Source organism: Pipistrellus hanaki (genome assembly GCF_964339955.1).
Source record: "Pipistrellus hanaki genome assembly, chromosome: 5".
Lineage (NCBI taxonomy): Eukaryota > Metazoa > Chordata > Mammalia > Chiroptera > Vespertilionidae > Pipistrellus > Pipistrellus hanaki.
This window is the reverse complement of record NC_140507.1, coordinates 52881460-52906244: the sequence shown is the minus strand read 5'-3', so window position 1 is coordinate 52906244 and position 24785 is coordinate 52881460. Positions and strand designations below refer to the sequence as shown.

Here is a 24785-nt window from a genome sequence, read left to right as displayed (position 1 = left end):
CATCAATTGGCTGCCTCCTGCACACACACACACACACACACACACACACACACACACCTGCCTTTCCTGCTGATAAATGTCTTCAAAACTGTTCTGGACCATCCATATCCAGTTCTCATTGCCTTTGTGGGTACATAGTTGAACTTAATTCCTCAATTTCTCCAGATGAGTCCACTCAATTACTGTTGACAGATGTGTTCTATCACACTTTAAGGCCTCTCTGTAAAACCTCTCTTCTTCCCTCTTTATATATCTCTCATCTCTATGTCAATCTGTTTAGCTATCTCTCCCCTGCCTGCATGGCTGAAAGTGAAGGACTCACAGCTTGGAGGAGAACCAATCAGAGGAGATATCCAAACAAGAACATCAGATTGGAATCTGTATGAGGTAGAAATACACCTTTATTGTATTAAGCCACTGAGATATCAGGGTTTATTTGTTACTAAAGTATCATCTAACCTAGTCTAACTAACACACCAAGACCTCGTAAAAGTAAAGGAACCCACATAGAAATAAACGCATAAACAGATTTTGAAAGTGAGAGGACTAGGGGAGGCAATTTGATGGAAGAAACAGAACAGAAATAGCTATAGACCCAAATATGTGCAGGATAAGACTGCAGTAGATGGGGAAAGGATCTTCTCATAAGAACCTTAAAGATGATGTCAAGGAGTATGGAGGACAGAGAAATGGAGCTGAAAGCAAGGAATCAGATGGATATCTGTCAATGGAAAATGGTACCCTGCTCACACAGCAATAGAGAGCCAGTGTTTACCTTCAGGAAGAAAAAAAATCATCTCTGAGCAGCAGAAAATGAGAACAATAAGGCACTAAGAGGCATGATTCAATAGGGTGCTTTAAAATAGAGAAAACAGACATTAGGAAATTATTAGAGAAGTAATAGTCAAATATTCCCTGACCAGAAGAAAGCAAGTCTTTGGATTGTAGGGTCCGTGGAGTGTGCTGCACAGAAAATGTGCATGGACCTACCTAGGCAAGGCATCCAAAAACGTCAATGTAGCACAGAGCAAAATAAGATCGAATCAAAGACAATGGCCACCTAAAGAACTGAAAACTGAAAGGGGCTATTGTTGGAAGGGATAGGTCTTGCCTTTTATTATAACGTCTTCTACTTTGTGTTTCCTGTTTTCATGTATTACCTTGATGCCTTTTTTTTAATGTAAGTATAGTTGGCATACAATGTTAGTTTCAGGTATCTAACATAGTGGTTCAACATTTATATACCTTACAATGTAGTCACACACCAAGTCTAGCAATCATCTGTCACTGTACAAACTTACCACAGTATTATTAACTATATTGCCCTTCACCTTTTTCGCCCATTCCCACAGCTATATGTATTTGTATTTTTATTTGAAAACCAAAAAAGTTCTGCCTGCCATGTCTCTACTCAAGCCCATACCTATGAATTATGAAAAAAAGGATAAAAAAATCAACCTACCTTTACAGAACTATATTTTTTATGTCATTTAACTTCAGAATAGGCACTTTCCCAAACACCCATAATTGTACTAGGCCTCTGGTTCTCTCCCTAACGCACTGCAGTCAATGGTAGGAACAAGACAAAAATGCATATTTGTGTAGCCTGGCTACAACCGCACTCAGAGTCCAAATGAAAGTGATTTATATCTGTCATTATTTAAACATCATCTTATTTTCCCTCCACTAACAACTATTAATTGAGAGTTCCATTTAATGTATTCAAACTCTGCCATTTTTCAGAGGAAAAGAGATTGGAAGTAACTTATAAAACAATATCATGCCTGGCCAGTGGCTCAGTGGTTGAGCGTTGACCCATGCCTGGAATGCTGACTCGAGCTCCAGTAGGGGGCATGCAGGAGGCAGCTGATCAATGATTCTCTCTCATTATTGATGTTTTCATCTCTCCTTCTTCCTTCCTGTCTCTGAAATCAATGAAAATATATTTTAAAAAGAACAATATTATAAAATTAACCAAAATAGTGATTTAAAAGAAGGAAACACCATGATAGAAAGAGGAAATCTAACAGGCCAACCAGAATAGATGTGGCAACAGGGATTGCACATAAACTCAGCATCATGTTTCCTGACAACTGAGGTAAAGAGAGGTTCGGCAGGTGGCAAAAATTATCATCTCATAGAAGAAAATAGACCAGTTTCTTAGAAAAAAAAAGTTTGTTCTTGACCAACTTTGAGGAAAATACACTGGCTGGAGCCTTGAAAGCATTAAGAAACACGAGGGCAATATTCTTCCAGCATCTTCTTAGCAAACACAGAGCCAAAAATGGTCCCTTCAACAATGTTATTTATTATCCACCTCCCCACCTCCAACACCCCCCTCACAAAATCCACCGCTTTTTAAATTATATGAGGTGAGTGATTCCCAGACTTGCCTGTTCATAGCAATCAGTGGGTCTGCTGGTGAGAAAGTCCAGTTTCTGGGCACTGGAGACTCTGCCTTGGTAGGTCTGCAGGAATCTCCATGGTTCTCACACTCCCCAGGTGAGCAGGCAAGCCTGGGAAACAAGGTGATAGGTGATAGTCTACAGCTGCAAATGAGCTAGTTCCTCTTGCACATGATGCCCCAGCACTTCAACCTCCTCCTCCCTCTGATGACAGCCTGCTCTGACATGCATTTGCAGGAAAGCATCTGAGAAAGATAAGGAATGTAACATTTGTTCCTTGATGGTAATAACTCATAACTCCTCCCTCCCTTCCTCCACAACACTCATTTCATCAGTACGACCATGAGAATTCACGAGAGGCTCCACGTGAGATACATCATGCACACGATTTGATACAAACACATCTGCACCGATGTGCACATCTTTTTATCATTACGGATGATATGTCGGCCGCTGCAGAATGTTTTGAAAGACTTAAGATTGCATCTATTATTTCTGAAATGAGGGAAGAAAAAAAATCTCCCTGGGAAAAGAGAGTCGCATACACCGGGGCGTGCATCAGCTCTGCTAGACTCCCATGCTGAATTAATTGCGCTTCCAAAACATTCTTGCCTGAACCACATTTCAAGAAGGCTCTCAGCTGCAGAGAACGAAAACTCCCTTCCATACACATCAAAATCAGGAAATCAGAAGAGGCACCAGATTTCCCCCCACAGTGTCTTGTTTCCCTCCTGGCATTCACGAGAAACCTGGTTCAAGATGTTGCATTGCAGGGAAATTGGAGATGAAACGGTCACAAAAGTAGAGAGATGTTTAGCCTAAGGACAGTTATATGTGTTCCAGAACCAAGTAATAAAGGTCAAACCTAAGTCAAGGGAACAGCTCAGCTTTCTCTAAAGCAGAGACAGCCTAAAACATCAGAGTGGGAAAGGAAAGAAACCTGAGATCCAGTCTGATAGCATTCTCTTGTCTTGGCCAAATAGTCACTCGGAGGGTCAAATGTCATGGTGAATCCAACTGTGTAAAGCTTAAAGGTGAACTATCATCTATCAATAAATACAAATATCCTTAATCATGGGTTAGGAGTTGGGGGAGGGCCATTGTCCATGTACACCAGAAGTCACAGGTTCAAAAAAGGCCAAACTAAACAGGTCAGACCTGCTACATGCATTCCAAATCAGCCTCACCCGTCAAACTCTGGCCATCTGAAAGGATTAAAGATTAGTTATCATTTCAATCCTATGAAAGAAGATCTATATTTCTCTCTTAGACACAAAAGTCTCTTGAGGATGGTGCTTGCCAACACTCTGAAAAAATAATCTCTCAAAATTCTTGCAACCCACTGTGTTATGATTTCATCTCATGAAATACAACACCTTTACATTAAACCTCATAAAGCTAAACCCCACTGGGTCTTTTCCAGACTCAGAGACTAAGTAGCTATGTTGGTGATGCTTAGGAAAGTAAAAGGGCCTCTCTCATTGGGCTCGTTCCCACCACTGGGTCCATTTTGCAGGGAATAAATTTACTTCACTTCTACCAAATATTTACATGTGATCCATCTCACACATAATAGATTTTGCAAATGCTCTGTGAATAAAATAATGCCTTCCAACATCATAGCATTAATTCCCCTTTAAAAAAAAATAGTTTAAATTGAAATGTGCACTAATTCATTCTGGTCTTCCAGTCTATGAACATTGTCTCTGGTTCTCCTGGATTCGCCTATGGGTGGTCATAAGTATGAATATCAATGTCAGAAAAGGCAAAATAAAAGGCTCTCTGGCTAAAGGAAAATTATTTTGAGAATCCATTAGATTCTTGACTCAAAAACAAGAAACAATTGACTTGCTAAATAGAGTGACAATATCTCCATGTAACATACACATACAAAGTGAGTCTCCATATGCTCTCATCAGTAGCTATATGTTTTCCCAATACTGTAATTTTTAGCAACAGTCATTTCTTGATGAAGATCTCACCAAGCAATCAATCAATGATCAGTAACTCAAAGATTGATAACTCATGCATTCACATTATTATTATTATTAGAATCACTTCTCTTCACTCACACCTATCTTTAATCTTTCCATTTGTCTCAAAGATAGGTTGAACATTATGAAGACCTTTTATCAGCCCCGTCAAGAATATTCCACTGGAATTCCACATGGCTCCTTGCATGCCTTTTGATACCATCCTTTTTCTATCAGATGTAAAATTATAGGGTATAGACTATTCTTTAGTATCACCAAAAACAATTTTCCATATACCCCAGCAAATATAGCCCTACATGAAATAGAGGCTACTTTTTTGCCAGGAAACTTTTTGCTAGTTGGACGCTTATATGTTAGAATGGACGTTTCCTTTTGATTAAAAAAAAAACAAAAAAAAAAACAAGAACAACTTGTTGAATGTCTTCACTGAACTGTCCTGGTGACACATATCACATTAGTTGGTTGTAATAATTGTCCAACCCATGAAGAATCTATTCTCATTTCTAATGCTTCTTCTAAAGGATATTAGTCCAAATTTGGTATCCCTTTTCACCTTTTCTATGTACATACATTTTCAGGATTCAACTCATCAGCATTCTTGAGTAAAAAGGTTGGGGTGATTCATCAGTGACATTTAGCTATGGCCTGGGAATCCCAATGTTCTGCAAAAGAGTTTCAGCTGGTTTCCTATAGCATTCAAGTTCATAATACACTCATGTCTACTTAACTTCAGAAATAGATTGATAATTTACCCACAATAGCCTCTCAGAAATATAAATTAATTCTTCCCTTCACTCCCAGATTAGTGAGGGTAAAGGTTAATGTCCCCTAGTTTCTAGTGATATGTAAAGATGGGATTAAGAGTCTATATTAGTCTTTGTCTCATCCAATGATTCCATAACCACATAGCTTAAGAATCACTGGCCTAGCCTTCCTTTATCTCATTCAGGTTGTCAATGATTTACATTGTAAATTAATACAAAGAAAGTATTTTATTCTTTGAAACACTAAAATTCTTCTCCCATTTGTAATATTGATCTGCTGGACCTATAAAATTCCCTGCATTGCCTGGCCAGCATGGCTCAGGGGTTGAGCATTGACCTTTCAACTAGGAGGTCATGGTTCGATCCCCATCAAGACACATGCCTGGATTGCAGGCTCCAGCCTCAGTGTGGGGTGTTCAGGAAGCAACCAATCAATGATTCTCTCTCATCATTGATGCTTCTCTCTCTCCCTCTCCCTTTATCTCTGGAATCAATAAAAATATATTTAAAAATAAAAAATAAAACTCTCTAGGTTGACTCTCCCTGGCTGTCCCCTGGAATTCAAATGAAAGACAATGTGTTACTAAAGGACTGATAATGGGGCTATCAGCAGCTATTATAGATTCCAGTGATCTTTTCTCATACAGATGTAAAAATACTTGTTCTCTGATCCCATAGTTACTTATTCACTTAATATTCATTAAAAATTTACTCATTTCCCCCAAATCTAAGGTAGAGACCAAAAATAACCCAGGACCGAAATACTATAATACAATAATCATGGACTAAGAGATCTGAGAATATTAGTTGGAGCTTCTTCAGTTTTCTCATCTATATGATAGAATCAGTACCATTTTCTAGTGTTGTTGTGATTATTTAATGAGAGTAATACCTATAAAAACACTTTTAAAACCAATATTAGTTATTCTTATTGTTATTGTTATTAATAAGCACAGATTGAATTTCCCAAGTCCACTCTTTCCCAAAACCATTTATTCATTCTACAAATACATTCTGAGCACCTAGTAAGTTCCAAGCACTGCATGATTTATCCATGAACACAACCAACTATAGCTTCTGCCCTCATGGACTTACTGTGGTCTGCCCAGTGAAGGAGAAAAACATTAATTTAACAATTGCACTTAGACAATATGAAAAATTATAATGATGGTAATAAGTGCTTTGAAGGCGCTGTGCATAGTGCTATGAGAATGTATCATGGAGGATTTTGACTACAAGAGCAATAATGGCTCATCTATTTAACAATATTAATTAAGCCTTAATTGTCACACACTGTGAAGGTGCTGGAGATTTCAAGACTAGAGCATGATGCCAAAGCTCAACCAGCTCCCCATGCAGTGTGCCACGAAGGAATAAGCAAGCATAGTGCCATTAGGAAAGGAGAGTGAGGCATGAAAGAAGAGGTAACTACAGAGAAAGGAGGAGGAAGGATATGAAAAAAGACTTTGTAAGGGAGGTGAGCCAAGACTTTCAAGATAACTAGAAGCTTGTCAGGTGGTCACCCTGAGAAAGGACAATCCAGAGAAGAGCAAGAATGTGAAAAAAGACACAGTCATGGCCATGAGAGTTAATTTCTTCCTATCCTCCCTACCCCTTCCCTCTGAGATTCCTCAGTCTCTTCTATGCTTCCGTGTCTCTGGATCTATTTTGTTCATCCGTTTATTTTGTATATTAAAGTCCACATATAAGTGAGATAATATGATACTTGTCTTTCTCTGACTGGCTTATTTCAATTAGCATAATACTCTCCATGTCCCTCCATGCTGTTTCAAAGATCATCTTACAATTGTCAGAATGGCTACCATCAACAAATGTGCTGGCAAGAATGTAGAGAAAAGGGAACCCTAGTATATTGCTGCTGGAAATGAAGACTGGTACAGCCACTATGGAAAACAGTTCAGATTCTCCTCAAAAAAATTAAAAATGGAACTGTCATTTGGGGCACATCAGATCCCACTTCTAGGAATATATTCTAAGAATCCTGAAGCCAGAAAGGATATATGCATATGTTCATAGCACGCTATTTACAATAGCTAAGATCTGAAAAAAATAGCCCAAGTGCCTATGAATAGATGAGTGAATAAAAAAGCTGTGGTACATTTACACAATGGAATGTCATGCAGCTGTAAAAAAAAAAAAAAAGACTTTTCAATTGTCACAACCTGGGAGGAAGAGAGAGGTACTACTGACATCTAGTGAGTAGAGGCTATAGATGCTGCTGAACATCCTACAAAGCACAGACAGGCCCTACAACAAAGACTTATTTGGTTCAAAATGTCAATAATGCTGAGGCTGAGAAACCTTGCATCAGAGGAAATACAGTAGAAACACCTCCCCAGTCATATATGTATTGTATGTCAGAAAACCAGAGACACTTTGACTTCCATGTGAGAAACAGTCCCTAGCACCAGATGCCCTTTCTGTCTAAGGTGCTGCCCACGTCTACCTGTAAGAGAAGGGAACCAGAAAAGAGCACCATGAAAGTCAAGGAGCATAGACTTTCAAAATTAAGTGATAATTACTCAAATGAGTTGAAAATGTATATCTGCACAAAAACCTGCACATTAATATTTCCAGCAGCTTTATTCCTACTTGCCAAAACATGGAAGCAGCCATAATGTCCTTCAATTGGTGAATGGATAGACAAACTATGGTACATCCTTACAATGAGATATTACTCAAGTGAACTAGAAAGTAAAAAAAAATAAGTGTAGAAGCAAAGGCTACAAGGGTGATCACATTGCAATACATAATGTATCAAATCAACATTCTGAACACCTTATCTTATACAGTGTTGTAAGTAAAATATCTTTCAACTTTTTTAAGGCAAAAAAAATTTTTGTAGACAAATCCTCTAAGAAGCTAGGCTGTGAAAGAATGAAAGGAGAATGAGGGATGCATAATAGAGATTTTTTCCTTAATATAGAAGAAACTTGAGTATTTCTGTAAACTGCAGAGAATCCTGGGCAGATAAGGAGAGATCAAAAAACAACAAAGAGAGGCAATTACTAAAGAAGAAGGCCAATAAAGAAGCCACAGCAGAGAACTGACTCAAGCCTTGGAGGGGGTGAGAGAAAAGAATATTTTTCTTTAGCGCTTTAATGAAGGGATTTTGAAAGACAAAGGTAGCAAACAATTACCAAACAGAGGAGAGAGTAACAAGACAGCTTTGTCTCCCTCACCATCCAGCCTGGTCCTTAGTCTCAAGTTCCTATAGATCAGCATGAGTAGCACTCAGCAAGTTGACAGAGGCCAGCTCTGTAATATAGATTGGTAGATTCCAGGAATCAGGAATCCCAGGACCTGTTCTCATACCCCTACCTGACAGCTACTGCAACTCAGTACCACTATCAGCATCATGTCCAAGTGATTTGGCTAAGTTGTGGGGTCCTCTTGGGGCCAAAGGTACATCACCTATGAAAGAATAGAAGCAATATTTACCCAGCCTAGAACTGCTGCTAATTCAACTGAACTTGAGATTTTTTTCCTCTGTGCAGCCAGTGGTACCATACATGGACCGCCTCTTTTTAAATATATATATATATTATTGATTTTTTACAGAGAGGAGAAGGGAGAGGGATAGAGAGCTAGAAACATCAATGAGAGAGAAACATCAAACATCGACCAGCTGCCTCCTGCACACCCCCCACCGGGGATGTGCCCGCAACCAAGGTACATGCCCTTGACTGGAATCGAACCCGGGACCTCTCAGTCTACAGGGTGATGCTCTATTCACTGAGCCAAACCCGTTTTGGCTGGACCGCCTCTTTTAGTAAGAAGAGAACCTTCTGGTCTGGGAGATTTTCCTTCCAACATCATGGAAAAGAAAAACAAGTCAACCAAGCAGTATTCTCCATGGAAAGTTCCAATATCTATCCTCCCCAAAATCAAAGCAACCTCAAAGATAAACTTGTGCTCTGAGGTCAGTATGAACTTCAGCATGAGCCAATTCTAATGTTAACCAACACTGGGATTCATTGGATTTTTTAAAGCCTTTCTGTTTATATCAAGGAAAGCACACTGAGGTCAGCATAGATGGACTAAGCAAATCCCTGAAACAAACAGTTTAAAATATTTTATATGGAATAAAAATTTTTATCACAAACTTTTGATCTTATGTGTATGGCATTTTTTAATCAAGAAGGGTAACGTTGGAAAAAAAAAAAAAACACAAATAGTCTGAAGCCACATCATCCCATAGTGTGTTTCTAAAAGCTAGAGATCAAACCCTAAAGACAGAAGGCATCCTATCCCCACGGCTGAATGCTTTCGTTCTAAAAAGTTTAGCAAAGGATCCAATGGAAACCTGAGTTAGAGGGTTTCCCAAGGGAATGCATTTCAATACCATGCTAATGAGTCAGCAAGCTTCCCCTAACCTTAACCCTATACCCTGACACTTTTAAGTGCTTCTTTTATTGCTGTAGCACATGTCTGGTTAGAGTGGAAATGCCAGGGATAGACCATGGGGCAGCCTGAGTCATGAACTGCACATTCAAGGCCAAAATCAGGAACTTTGCAAAACCCTTGATAAACAAACAGCCTCATGGAACACTGATGAAAACCAAAGAGAGCTAACAATACTGATTGCCTTTCAGTTCATCCTCCTGGAAGTTGTTCAGGCCAAGGATGACCTGGGATCTGGGTCCTTCCATGGCCATGCCTTTATTCTATTTCCCAACTCCATCCCAACCACCCTGTCTTCAGCCCTGAGCCGAAACCAACACATACTCTGGGGGAAGGCAAGTGGTGTGACATGTCCTTACAATGTAATTCATTCATCTGCGATGGGGAACTGGAAACTGAATTCAAACCTAGGACTGGTCAGTCATGCAAGAAGTCAGATTACATATTTCTTTGTCCAGGATTAAATTATGGCCAAGAAATAAAACTACATGCCATAAAAAAGACCAAACATTTTTGAGCCTCTGAAATGTACAAACCAGAAATTAGTCATGATGGAGAATACCAGGATGAAAAGCAACAAGATCCCAGGAGTTTATATTCTAACTCTGCCCCTTGGGTCTGAGTGTGCTTTTCTCTGCTTCTTGTCTCTTGTGCACTGCCTGCCTCCACGGGACGGTGACACAAAATGGCAGCAGGCTGCTCATATCCTTCAAAGACACACCAATAGAGTAGACACTATCTTGTGGCTATAAAAGGTGGATTGGAATATTTCTTGTATCAAATGTCTTATTATTTCCAACGGAATTTTCTATGGATTGTTCTGTGATAGATAATATACCATTGGACATCTCATACTACAAAATAGGTGACTTCAGATGCCCCTGACACGTACTCCTGGGAGCAAATGTTTGATGCCCAAAGATGTCCATGTAGTATCTAAGATGCCACAATGAATTTAAGATGCTTGTAGAAGATCATCTGATGAAAACTTGAGGCCAAATGTTAGTATGTGGGGCAGTTACCATAAACTGCATTGTTAGCAATCTCTGGTCATATTTTATTGCTTGCTCCTAGTATAAATTAAATTCCAGATACACAAGGAAACATGTGCCATTTTCTCCTTTCCTTTCTTCTATTCCATCTTCCCTCACTTCACTAATATTCATACATTGCTGTAAATATTTTCAGTGACAACCATTATTGAACAAATGGATGAATGAATGAATGAATGAGTTATCAAAGCTGTATCAAGTAGGCATGTATTTGGCTATAAATTAATTTTTAAAATGAAACTTTTCACTATAAGAATTCACACAGATATGGGTTAATTTTATCTCTGGCCACATGAAGTCTATGGGGGAAAATATCAGGCTGACAAGAGTAGCTTAGAATGCCACAAGTCTCTGTTCTTAGAATCACATGATGGCTACTGCACTTCTAGATCCTACGTCTGATTTCCAGGAAGGTAAGAGGGCTAAAGATCTTATCCCCAGGCAGCTTTATCTTTTGCATGGGAAGGAATGTGGTACACTTCATCACTGGCCAGAGCTGAGCCCCATGGCTAGCCCAGGCAGAAGGTATCTAAGGAAAGTCAGTGTTCAGCATTCTGGCCTCTTTAAAAAGGGCAAGACAAGGGAAAAGTCACCTGGGAATGAGGCTAAGTGAGTAAAGTCCTGTTGCTGTCTACAGACAGTTCTTTTCCTAAGAAAAGGTGGTTTTCATATACCTTGCTCCTCACTGATAGCATTTTGTTCAATTTTAGTCCAGATTCTTGGTTGGTGTTATTAAGGGTCCTCTTCATTTTATTCTAATATTTCCAGAATCCAGTAGAGAACCTTATAATCCAGCCCTTCTGTTGTCATCCTCCCTCAGTCTAAATTTTACCCCTTCTCCAAGTGCTTGCTAAGTGCTAATCCTTCCAAAAACTTTCCTTGCTGTTGCCAACCTTAATCCTTCCCTGGGGCCTTGGCTTTCTCTCTCAGGACACTCATTCCTACAAAGAGAACAACAAAGTGCCCCTTGGATCATTTCATAGGGAGGAAAAACACCTATCCGTTTGTTGATTATTCCTGAGGTTAAAATTGTTCATATGCTAATTCCTTAATGGTATTACTTCTATCTTTTTCACTTACAGTATCCTTGGCAGCCTTTTGAACATGGTCTAGGCACATGTTAAAAACAGAAAATCAATTTTAAAAGATACTGAATTAAGAGCTAGAAATTCAAAGTGAATCAACAAAAACAATTAGACCGCAAAAATTTACTCTAGCATAAATTATGTACTAAGATACAAAAGCATATCACTAGTATTACAAATTGCTTGCCGAGGCCCTTTCTTAATTAGGGAAATAGTCACATACCTCTATTGCTCATAGGATGCTGGGTGTAGGGGACACCCATCCCTTAAGGCTTACATAGCTTCTGCTGGTTTGAAGAACAAGCTGTGTTTGGTGCAGACAGAAAGAATACATAAGCCAAGAACGTATGTGCCAGCAGCCAGTGTTCCCTACACAGACTCTAGACAGATACCTCTTCCTATAAACTTTGAATTCTGCAAGTACATGACCCTATTCCCTAAGTTTAACGTATGTGTCTTTAGAAAGGTTTCTATTAACCTTGTGACTTCTGGGGTTTACAGCTAATAGGCAGAACCATAATTGAAATGATTACATGAATACAGAGTCACCTTTCCCCCAGAAAATGCAAGCTATTTTTTCCCCAGCAGTTCACATGGCATTTGGAGGTCCCTGGGTTTTCTATTATTCTTTGTAGGATTCTAACACTCCCAAGGATCCTTTCCAGGCAGCATAGGTTTTGCTAACAGGTTCCAGTAACTTATTCTGCCATTCAAATTCAGAGGTTGAAATCAGGAGCTGAATGTTCAATATAGAAAAGATCTGTAAGTGAAAAGAAAAGCTATAGAAGGGAAATTACAAAGATTAAAACCAGTGACCCTCACTGCAATAATCTCTTCTCTTTTCATTTCTGAGAAATTGATCACTCTGTCTGGACTTGAAATGTAACATCAGCCAATCCAGATTTTAAAGAACTATGTCTGTGGGATAACACTGACTAAACGGAATCACTTCCTTTGGGGGTAGTTAGGACCTCAGGGTAGAGCTCCTTAGGAGATTAACGCCAGAATGCTGCTTACTCGCAATATAACCTGTACTGAACCCAACTGAATCGGCATCAAGTTTGATAATTGTCATGGGACACAAGAACAACCAGAAAGGACAAGTTTGTCATAAGTCCATTACTTTCTCACCTTATGAGTATATACTTCAAGAAAGTGAAAACAGTATTTTGTTAAAAAGCAAAATAATGACAGTTCATTGCCCAAAAATATTATGCTTCCTCTTAATATACTACCAGCCAGTAAGCTATATTTTCATAAACATAAATGTATATAGAATTTGATCTATATGTTATTAGGTATTCAAGAGATGTTTCTGCTTTTGTGATCATTTGATTTTTGTTTTGTTTTTGTTGTCAGTGTCATGTAAAATAAATAAGACTTTGCACTAAATCTGTAACTATCATGAGTAAATTCATTTCACAAAGTTAAAAAAAAACAAAACCCAGCCCAAACCAGACTTTGGTTTATATTGAAAAGTTCCCTAGGGGACTGGGTTTTACATTTGAGCCTCATTTAGCTAAAAGATTTATAAGGGCACATGTAGAAATACAGGTCCCTGTTGGGTGATGAACCAGGGCTGAGACATAATTATGATTCTCTCCGCTCTCCATTCCATTGGAAACAGCTCCCAGGAGCCCAGAGGTGAGTTGGTCGTCAGAGAAGAACATAAATGTTCTATGGACTGTGACCACCTGGGTCACCTTCCCTGTTTCCAATGCCAAACTAACAGACACTAGAAGATTATACACAAATATTTTCAGGTATTAAATTAACAGGAATATTTGCTTCCCTTGTAGAGTAGTGTCACTGATATAGACCTTGAAGCTAAGTTAGCTTGGATCTGTGTGTGCGTTATGCTCCAGGCTGTTGGTCAGTTCAGCCTGTCACAAGTGCAGTGGCCTAAGTGAAAAATGAGGTCGCCAAATACCATGTGTAAAACAGTCCAGGAATGGAACGTTGAAATTCTCCTCGTAAAAAAGAATAAAATTGCTTAATAACTTGCTGGAATTTCTCAGGAGTGAGGTCATGCACTGAAAGACATAATCTTGGTGGCCTATTCCCTTTGAGAATGTCTCCAAATCATCACCTTATGGGACAGAGTAGGGGAACTGAATCAGCATCAGGTTTGATGATTGTCATGGGACACAAGTCCCATGTGTCATCAGTTCAGGGGGAGAAGGAGGGCGACACAAGTTTCTTACAAGCCTTGAGGGGTTGCAGGGTTGTTGTTATAGGTGTTTTGGTAGCCATTGTTACTGTTGTCTTTAACTATCACAGCAAAGACCTGGCCCACCCAGAAAACACTTTCCCCGAGCCTGGTAATCAACAGCTGGTCTCGACAGCTGGTCTCGAGAGCGAAAGGGTTGAATGTACGTAGTCAGTTATATAACAAAAACAAGGAGATTACAGAAAGAAGCGTCAATTCTGTCCTTTTTTTATTTTTATTGATTTTTCATTGAGAGGAAGAGAGAGGGATAGAGAGAAACATCGACGAGAGAGAATCATCGATCAGCTGCCTCTTGAACACCCCCTACCGGGGATGTGCCCGCAACCAAGGTACATGCCCTTGCCCAGAATCGAACCCAGGACCTTTCAGTCCGTAGGCCTACGCTCTATCCACTGAGCCAAACTGGTCCCGGCCAATTCTGTCTTTTGATGACACTCGCCACCACCCCCTACCAATCACATACCTTCACTTCTGCTAACAGTGACAGAGGCCCAATCTTGCAAAACTATATCCATCCTTCTCATATGAAAACTATCATATTTTCAGTTCTCACTAAGAAAAATATACACATTTTGAACACATAATTTTTGTACACTCACAGTGGGTAAAAGTGTAAAAAGTCAGAGATATATAAATCCGGGGGGAAAAAATAGCAAGGTATTGTTCAGAGTACTTTCTGGAAGTCTGACACTCAGGTAAGTTTCCTATGGAGAAACAATTTTAAATTATCATTCTAACCCTATTTAGTTCTGTTGAATAAAACATTGGCCATTGTTAACTATTTCTTAAAGTAAGAGTACTTATATACTTTTCTAATATTTCTGCTAAGGATTTCCTACCCCTTAGACAAAAGGATTTCACTGATGTAGGCTTCCCAGCTTGCCACTGTATTTTTCACACAGGGGTCTTCAAACTACGGCCTGTGGGCCACATGCGGCCCGCAGAGGAGTCTGATCCGGCCCGCCAGGTTTTTTGGGCAGTGAGCGCAGCCGAGGTGTTACAGTAGGAATTAGTAGTTCATATAGTCCGGCCCTCCAGCTCTCTGAGGGACTGTGATCTGGCCCCCACTTTAAAAAGTTTGAGGACCCCTGTTTCATAACTATTTTATTTTCACATCCAATGTGAGGTTCGTCTCGGTTTTTTAATCTCATGAATTGTTTGTGAAAGTAATGTCATTTTTTGGATAACCACACCACCAGCCCCCCAACATCAAGCTTTCTCAGCATTAGGAAAGTTTCACCTGCTAATTTGTGTAAGAGTCTGCTCATCAACAAATGGCCTATGAGCCTTTAGTTTAGGAACTAACAGTGGGTTCACAAATGTCCCTTATGTTTTCAGGGATTATGCAGTCTAATCCATGAACCACAAGCCACACAGGATACTTAAGCTGTCCTATAACAACACTAAACAAAAGTGAAGTTTTCCCATGCCAACTACTCTCTTGATCATTACCATAATTTCCTATGGCTCCAAGCAATATTGAAGTATGTTGATTTATTCATACCCTATTTTCAGTCCTGAAGAAATACTTTCCTAGTTTGGGATGTGTGATATTCGAAGGCCAAGGAGGATAACCTTTATCCTCCATGTTCAACAAACTAGGTCCAAATGAAAAAATTGGTAGTGAACATGAAAATAATATATGTATTTAAATATTTATTTTATGGAGGTAGGTGTATATTTAAAATTGACCTTTCAAAATTAATAGCAATGGAACAAAGTAAAAAGAAACATCCGGACAAAAGCAGAAGCAAATGGAGGAAATAAAAGTGGCTGCCATATAGGGAATTTGTGTCATTAGAAATAAGTGTGCATATGGAGAAACAGGGAAGCCAGATGCAAGCTCCACCAACTGAGCAACCAGTGATGGGTGAAACTGAACGATAGATACATTGTTAGTCAAGCAGGATGAATCTTCTGCTGCTAAATAAGAACTTATGACACCCAGGAGTTTATAAATATCATTAAATGAGAAGGGCAAAGAAATAATAATAATAAAAGAGCATGCCTCATTGAAAATATGTCATCTAGAACAAAATAACCTGCCCCAAAATCATAAACAATGGTAATATTTATCTACACAGAATAGAAGTTAAAGCAAACTTGCTGGCTTTATCAAATATCTGCAATGACCTGCCCCTCGCTGTTTGGAAATGATAAATCATCACATTACAGTTGACACCTGTTTCCAATATGAATGCCATTGAATTACAATGAAAACTCACTGCATTACTGATAAGTATGAAATCTCAGAAGACAGTCACACACTTAAGACTTACCTGATGTGCCTGGGCATCCTCAGGAGACTGTTTTCTCCTGTTTCTCCAACCATTTTCATCCAATCCTGCTTTGACTTCCAACATGATAGCCCAAGGAATAAAGAGATGCATGTCAGTTCACTTCATTGGGAGTCATTTGAGTAATGAATGCTTACTATGTGCTAAATACTATGCTACACTCTGGCAGCCCAAGATGGAAAAGGCAGGATTTCTGTCCTTCAGGAGCTCTAGTCAAATACAGTCTTTAAAGAGGTGATTAAATAAATGAAGTTAGGGTGGGGCTCTAATCCAATAAGATGTGTTTTAAGAACAGAGAAATTAGGGGTACTCATGCACAGAGGGACAACCATGTGAAAAGTCAGCAAAAGGGTGGCCATCTTTAAGCCAAAAAGAGAGGACTGAAGAAACCTACCCTGCCACCACCTTGTTTATGGACTTCCAGCCTCCGGAACTGTGAGGAAATAAACTTCTGACCCAGCTGCTATGGCTCAGAGGTTGAGCATCAACGTATAGACTAGGAGGTGATGGTTTGATTCCAGTCAGGGCACATACTCAGGCTTGATCCCCAGTGTGGGACATGCAGGAGGCAGCCGATCAATGATGCTCTCTAATCATTGATGTTTCTATCTTTTTATCCTTCTCCCTTCCTCTCTGAAATCAATAAAAATATTTTTTAAATTTTTCTGTTGTTTAAGATACCCAGTGTGTGGTATTTTTTTATGGCAACACAAGTAGACTAATATACATCCTTCCCAATATGAAAGTTGCTTGATGAATGCAGTAGACAGTGAAGGTAGTTAGGTCATCTTGAAAAAGAGCTCATGCTGGAGTTCTCCATTCTGTGTGTATTCAAATAGAAACTGGATGAATCCTTGTCAAGGACATCACACTGGGTGGGAGAATAGACCAGCTGATTTCAAATATCTTTTCCAACATTTAGATTCTATCACTTTTCTCTACAAACTTCAATTTCTCCATGGAAGAGAATTATCACTTCCATTATTAAATAATTGAGTTATTCTATGTAGAAATTAAGACTAAAACAAAAGCACATTTAAATACTTTCACTTTCAAAAAGGGAGAAAATGGAAAACATTTATAATACTGTCACAATAAAATTAAATTAAAAATAAACAAATACTTTCACTTGACTGCCTCTGGCCTCTCTTTCATTTGGCTCCTTAACACATGGTCTCTTACTCAAATACATGGTCTCTGACGGCTGCCATTAGTTTTCCCCACCTTTGGAGATGAGTATTTGAAATGGAACTTGAAGCACCAATAAGATCTTACCAAATTGGAAGGAAAGATCTGAGAGTTGTCTTACCAGGTGAGAATAGGGAGGTGATGTTCTCTTGTCTCTACTGCCACGGTCACAAAGAAGTGAGATGATCTTTGAATAGTGGCAGTTACCACAAGAAAGCAGTATTCTAGAATCTTCTGCCAGGCTCAAAAATCAGCAGATCTCTGACTACTCTTACTGGTTGGAAAGAGTTGACTCAGCTTAAGGAACTGTGATCCAAATTAAGTTATTAGGCAGTCTAACAAATTCTGTTGAGAAAAAAGAATAACGGCTATTATTCATAATACAACGTTTTCATTTTGATCAGTAAATTCTATTTCCTCTGCCACTAAATCATTTTACAGAGCTGCTGCTGAGAGAACCCATTAAATGATAAGGTGTCCCTGCTTTTCTAGTCCCTCCTTGTATAAAAGGGCTAAAAAAAAAAGTGCTCTCCCAAAATGTGAATAGCACTTTGATTAGAAAGTTAAGATATGTACTTAATGCCACTGAACTGTACACTTCAAAACTGGAAAAATAGTAAAATGTATGTTATATATTTTTATTTATAAGCATACTTTTTAGAAAGTAGCACAAAGTTTTAATTACATAATAAAGTACCACCTCTCAGCATCTTAGCCTACTAAGAAAGTAGGAAGAAAATGGATTAATAGAACTACGTTGGTCTATGTGATAGGATAGGGCTAGGAATGGAGAGTTGAGAATTCTCTCATGAACACCAAGAGATTTCAATGTGTTTATGCTGAGACTCAGTGTTAACTGCTCTGCAAAACACGAGTGATGCTGCACAAGTGGATTTTACATAATGTTCCTATGAGCACTGTCTGTCGACTCTTTTTTGATAGAAAAGGTCAAGGCCCAGAGTGGAAGCCAGACTCCAGATGTTGTTACTCACCCTGTCAGTACTAAATTCACTCCTGGCACTTGGATTGTCTGTCAACAATGGCATGTGATTGGAAAAGAGAATGGCTCCATACCAGGAAATCCTTCTGTTCTGTGTCTGCCTTTAGTGTAAAATGTTCTATTCACCTCTCGCCACAGAGTAATAAACTATATCAATTATACACTTGCTGTATGCAAAACATATCTCTTAGTCTTGAGGCTGTGGCAGCACAAAAAACAAAACATACTCTTGCCGTCACCGGACTTAGAATCTGGATGGGTGGACAAAACATGTTTCTAATTAGTAATGGTTACCCTGAGAAGATTACTAGTGAAGATTAATTACAAGGGTTTTGCTTGGAGTGCCAGGACTATTTCCCTCAGTTAATATTTCAACTACTTGTCATCTATTTGGTAAAACGATTTTTTACTTCAAATTCAGATTCCAACAACAGTAACAACATTTTAAAAATAATTAGACCTCTTTCCAATAGAGCAAGCCTGATTTTTTGCTTCAATGTGGGTAAAGTATAGGTCAGATTAGTTTTCCCTTTCCCCCGGAAGATGGTGTGGAGTTCATGCCTAGCCCAGACCTTCACAGCCAAGTGTCAGTCCAACTTTCCCAGGAATTGGGGGCTGTATTTTCAACCTGGGCCAGTCACTTAACACTTCATTACATCCACGTGAGAAGTTCCCAATGGAAGCCTCCGGGAGTAGAGTCGGCTGACCTGATGCACTAGACTTGGTGGAAAAACATAATAAATAGTAGTTATATAAAGTACTTACTCTGTATTTCCAAGTGCTATGCTCCTTTGGTCCTCACGAGGTGCATTAGTATCCCACTTGACTGGTGGAGAAACTGACACATGGGAGAGTTTAGGTAACTTGTTCACATCTCACAGGTAGAAAGTAGTGAAGTCAGATCTGAGCCCAGCCTAGTTTTTACCCTCAGCCTGCCCCAGACATTGGTCTTGGAGAAGCTGGTATCTCCCGGTACCAAATTTATATCTCAAACTAATCCACAGGATTTGCTTCCTTGGGTTGCAACTATGCTGAAGAAGAGAATCTAAGAATCCTCATGTCTCCCTCTGTGGCAAAAAGAGCCTGACTCCCCTCCCCTGGGGAGTCTAGGCATGTTCTTCTTTTTGGCATTCCTTGTTCCGTGGATAATAAGAGCATCCAAATAGCTTAGAGGGTTCCTTTATCTTCCTTCCCTCAATCTACTGTCTTTATCTAATTTCCTGGCAATTTACATTTCATTTAACGTATTTTCATAGCTGGATCACCTCAAAATGCCATTAAAAAATCTGATCCATGGAGACCAGCAATGCATGTTATACGAAATATATCATAAATATGTATCCCTTGCTATAACCCCAATGCATTTCAGCTTGCTCAAGGCTTTTATTTTGTTATTAAAAATAAATTAATTCAGAAAATAACTTTCTTTCTAAAAAAGAGATTTGTTCCCCCAAGTTACATTCTTGTAAGCACTCTCTTTCTCTATATAATGTAAACACATTTTAAAGGCATATTTCCCTTGGTATGTTTTTCCAGTAATGCTCTTATTCCCTATAGAAAGTTCATTGAAACTGCCAGTTAGAAATGTAGAACTTTTGTACATAGCCTCAGTTCCAGGGAGCAGCTTTATATTTATCTTGCCCCCCTATCAGTGGTCTATTTTTATTTATTCATGTCAGTCAACAATGCCAGTTACAAATGCAATGAAATCAAAACATAACTTAGCTTGCTGTCATGTGGACTCTACTCTGATACCCAAAAAGGCATAACCATAGACAAAGGTTCAGGTAATATTTTCCACTCGTCAATGTTTTCACTAACTCCAACTTTACAGCATATTAATCTATAAACCTTACCAGTGTTTACTCATACCTTGACAATTATGGATCAGCAATAGTAGCTTAAGCTCAAAACACAGCATGGAATTAGATAGGAAATGTGTACATAGATGTGGTAGGCATTACTATTACTCCCTAATATCCAGTTCTTCTCCACTTCTAGCCACAGGGCAGGACTGCACATTCTGCCCCTCTAAAGTGAGGGGTGTGCCTAAACAGGTTTGGCTCAGTGGATAGAGCGTCGGCCTGCGGACTGAAAGGTCCCAGTTTCGATTCCGGTCAAGGGCATGTACCTTGGTTGTGGGCACATCCCCAGTAGGGTTGTGCAAGAGGCAGCTGATGGATGATTCTCTCTCAATGATGTTCCTAACTCTCTATCCCTCTCTCTTCCTCTCTGTAAAAAATCAATAAAATATATGTTTAAAAATAAATAAATAAATAAAGTGAGGGGTGGTCTTCTTACTTATTTTGGCCAAAGAAATGTGAGTGAAAGTGACATGTACCACTTCCCAATGAAAGTATTTAACTTCTAGTAATGGGTTCACCAGCCCTCCCTTTGCTTGTTAAGATATTATGGGAGTACCTCTTGCTATGCCAATGCCATAAAAATAAATGGGAATGGCTGAGCTTGGAAAACAGCTGCCCTGGAAGCCCCCCTGACCCACGGCAAACTGCATTAGTGAGGGACAGACTTCTATCTTTTGGTGATGATTGTTACAACAGTAAATCAAACCCACCCTGACTGATAGAGTAATATACCTATGGTTTTGCATATGTGTAATTCCTGAATAAACTAGTTGCTCTGTCAATGGTCAAACATCTTGAAAATTAGTGCTAATGTGTTCAAGAACTGGGAAAGATAATTTGTGTAAACCAGTATACATGGTTTTTACTTCTGTAAAAGGGAGTGATGGCACACATCCTAATGATCAGTATTGAATAGGACCATCCTTGAACATAAAAGACAGCCCTGTGTACCTTATAAGCCTAAAACCTATTTTAGCAAAACTAATCCTGGAAGTAAAATACAAGTACATATAAATAGGTGCAGTATTTATTCCAGGGAAGAGATTGATAACAGAAAACTTCAGATAATTTTGTTCATTTTGAAGCTTGAATCCAGACTAATTTGGACATGGGAATGAGTTTCTGTCTGAACTAGTACAAATAATAATAAAGTAACTGTACTCATAAAAGCATTTTTTTTCTTCCTGAGCAGAACTTCTTATGAATTTCTTTAATTAACTAAGATTTCAAGGAAACTAAGGGAAAGCAGCAAAGCTCTGGACAATATGATCAAGATGATTGCTAGACATTTCACAGACTGGACATTACCAGAAGTCCAATTTAACATTTGGAAACGTTATTTCTATGCAATATTTCACTCCCCATTGTACCACTGGAGATGTGCAAACTATTAAGAAATAGTAGGCTTACTAATGAAATTTTGTTAACATTTAGCACTAATAAATTCAATCAGAGTGCACAGTCTGAGTATGCTGGTAACTACAGTTCAAAATTACAGGTTACAGTTTGAGCCCTAAATCAACCAAAAACAAATGTGTTTGTTTTTTTGTTTTTTGTTTTTCTAATTTACTGAATCACTTTAATAAATATGACAAATTTCTTGGTTTGGGCATCATAAAATTCTACCCTTATAGAGAAAGACCGGGACAGACAGACAGACACAGAGCACGAAATAGTGTCCCTAAAAGTATGTTCCCTAAGAATGACAAAGGGCTTTTTATCCTGGGATTTGTCTCTGGAAAGAGCATACTTGTGTGCAGGAACTCAGATTCCATCTGCTGCTTTAGAGCCAGCAGGCTTTATTGTATTGACTTTGTGCCCTTATCTGATGGCAATAAATTCCCACCAGAGTGAAACACCAGCTTAGCCAGTGACCCCTGCTGTTCAGATCAGACAATGAAGCAGGTCTTTCTTCCCAGAGACACAGTGACTTCTGGACCGCCCTCTATGAATGGCCTTGGGATTTTGCAGTTTCCATTCAGAATTTCCTAATGTGAGCAATTAGCAGATGCTTCAAGAGTCTCATCAGCAGTTGCAACACATCAGTGAGCAATAAACTACTGGGAATAAAGAGACAGGGGACTGGGGAAGAAAGGGACAAGGGAGGGGAGGTGAGAAGTATACTGTCAAGCTCCTTGCATATAAGAGGCACTTCTTAAATATTACTGTAATTAAGAGTGCAAAATAGACTGAGTGTACGCAGGTGGCACGAATTTCAAAAATTTGAACCTCAAAGACCAAAGAATTACTACTGGTCCAGCAAATTTGAGCTCTTATGTGGTAAATAAAAGGTGGCTGGGGTGGGACTGTGCAAATGTAATTTCCTTCCCTGAGGTGCATACCACTGAACTGCCTCCCCCAGGTACTTTCGTTTGGGTGAGTTTTTGTTGTTGTTTTTCTTTTGGAAGCAGAAGCAGTTCGGGATGCACACGTCGGGCATGCCATGTCCTAGCCCCATTCTTTCTCCCAAATGTATAGGGCACAAACAGCCTCCATCATGTGCCAGAAGCACAGAACAATAAACCAGCTTTCTTAGTCTCCCGCAAGTCAGCTGTGGACTAAAAACACTCTTGTAGATGAAGAAGAGTAAAAAAAAAAAAAAATAATGATGATATGTTGCAGTAGTAGATGATCATTGCAGGTGTATTTTTTTTTCAAGCTATAAGAGAACAATTATTTATAAAATCACAGAGGTAGAAGAAGTAATGTGTAGAAGAAATGGGTTGAGGAAACAAGTTATAGTGGCAAAGAAAGGAGCATGGGAGTGAGGAAGGTAATGGGAAGAAGGGTGTGTGAAGGGAGAGAGGGAGGGAGGGGGAAGGAAACTGAAAGATTCGGGCGGGCTCTCGAGAGGGAGAGCGCCTGTAGGTGTAATTTTTTTAGTCATTCTACTGAACTCCGAAAGCACCCATCCATTCATTGCCTTCAGGCCTTTCCCATGGAGCAAGTTCTGTACTTGGCACAAAGAGGTCTGGGGAACCTGACCTTCACACTGGCTTGGGGCGCACCCACCAGGCGCTGTTACAGCTCTGCCCGCCAGGTGGCCCAGGATGGCTCCTGTTTCGCCCCCAAGGACAACATCGAGATCATTGGGAGCCCTGCGCCGGGCGTCCAGCGGAATGCAGAGGCAATCTGGCTTCCCGCCTCCCTGCCGCGAACTTTCTCAGCCTGTGAGCCCATCCTGAGGAAAGGGGGCGCCGAGCTCCTCGTCCTCCGCCGGGGCTGGGGAAGCGGGCACCCGCCCAGGCCTTCCTCGCGGCTCCCGCCCCCCGCCCCCGCCCCCGCCGAGTCGGAGCCTCCCCGGATCTTTCGTTTGCTTTTCCAACTTCGATCTGGGGGCCCCTGCCCTGACCTCGTTATGGGGTATCCGCGCCTGACTCCTTTGGGGTCCGAGGGCCCGAGGGATCCCAGAGCGTGTGGCGAGGAGCCGCGGGCACCAGCCCCCCTCCCGCCCCTCCTGGATGCTTGTCCCGGGAAGCTTCCCCTCCAGCGCGGCCTGAGTCCTCGCTGCGGGGCACGGAGGCAGGGAGGGCCAAAGCCAGAGGAATGAGGTAACCCACCCACCCGCGAAAGAAGGCCAGCATTGCGCCCAACATGTAAAATATCTCAGAGCCTCAACCAGGTAACGGAAGCCACATAGCAACCCTAGAGGGACCATCTCTTTGGGAAATGGCGCCACCAGATGGCTGCAGCGAATCCCACCGAAATATGCTGGGGCTGGCGGGCCACGCAGCCCCACACTCCACCGGGTAGCAGGGATGGTCCATGATCACCGCCCCAGGACAGAAGTTGACATCACCCACCCGGCCGGCCTGCCCGCCGATGAAAGCCCAGGGATACATCCACTGGATCAAGAGGAGTCCCTAACGCCAGCACGTTAACACCAGGAGCTGGACCCCTCACAGTGTGACCCGGCCCCAGTGACGTAACCTCTCTGTGCCTCCGTTTCCTCACAACTACTGACACATTTGCAAAGTAATAGTCACACCTGTCTGCCGGGCAGCAGTGAGGCTTTCAGGAGACAGCCCCATACTAGGTCTGTTAGTACAACCTGTTGGCCTGGGCTAAGGGATTGTGGTTCACCAGGCTACCCAGGCCGGCCAGGGCCTGCCCTAGCTAACTCCATCCTTCCCCATTCAGGAGTTGCTGTCAAGGCTTAAAGCCTCCCAGAAAGTCCTGCCTTTAATAAGGAGCAAGTGTTAGAGAACTCAGGGGGTTTGCTTGCTTGGAGTGTTCTATTCTAGGAGAAGTGGCTGTAACAAGGTTTTTGTATCTGCTTGCAGCAAGTAAAGAAGACAGGGAATTCACATCCAAAGCTCTGCCTCCTCAAAGGGAGCCTTAGCCACTGCTACACACCATCTGGTTAATGACACGTTGATTTCTTCTCTGCAGTTGGTCAAACTTATCCCATTGAGACATGGTCACACTTAGGAGGTTTACAGTGCCTACAAAATCCTGGGCTACACTTTAACATGTAGCA

General features: G+C 40.4%; 1 long non-coding RNA gene across 1 annotated transcript; it reads right to left on the bottom strand.

The window, feature by feature from the left end:
* Positions 1-1790: 1790 nt before the first annotated feature.
* Positions 1791-17779, bottom strand: LOC311623438. The gene is made up of 4 exons (XR_014795148.1): positions 17562-17779; positions 16235-16308; positions 2394-2516; positions 1791-1925 (listed from the first exon to the last, which is right to left on the bottom strand). It is a non-coding gene; the product is annotated as an uncharacterized lncRNA (long non-coding RNA).
* Positions 17780-24785: the final 7006 nt, after the last annotated feature.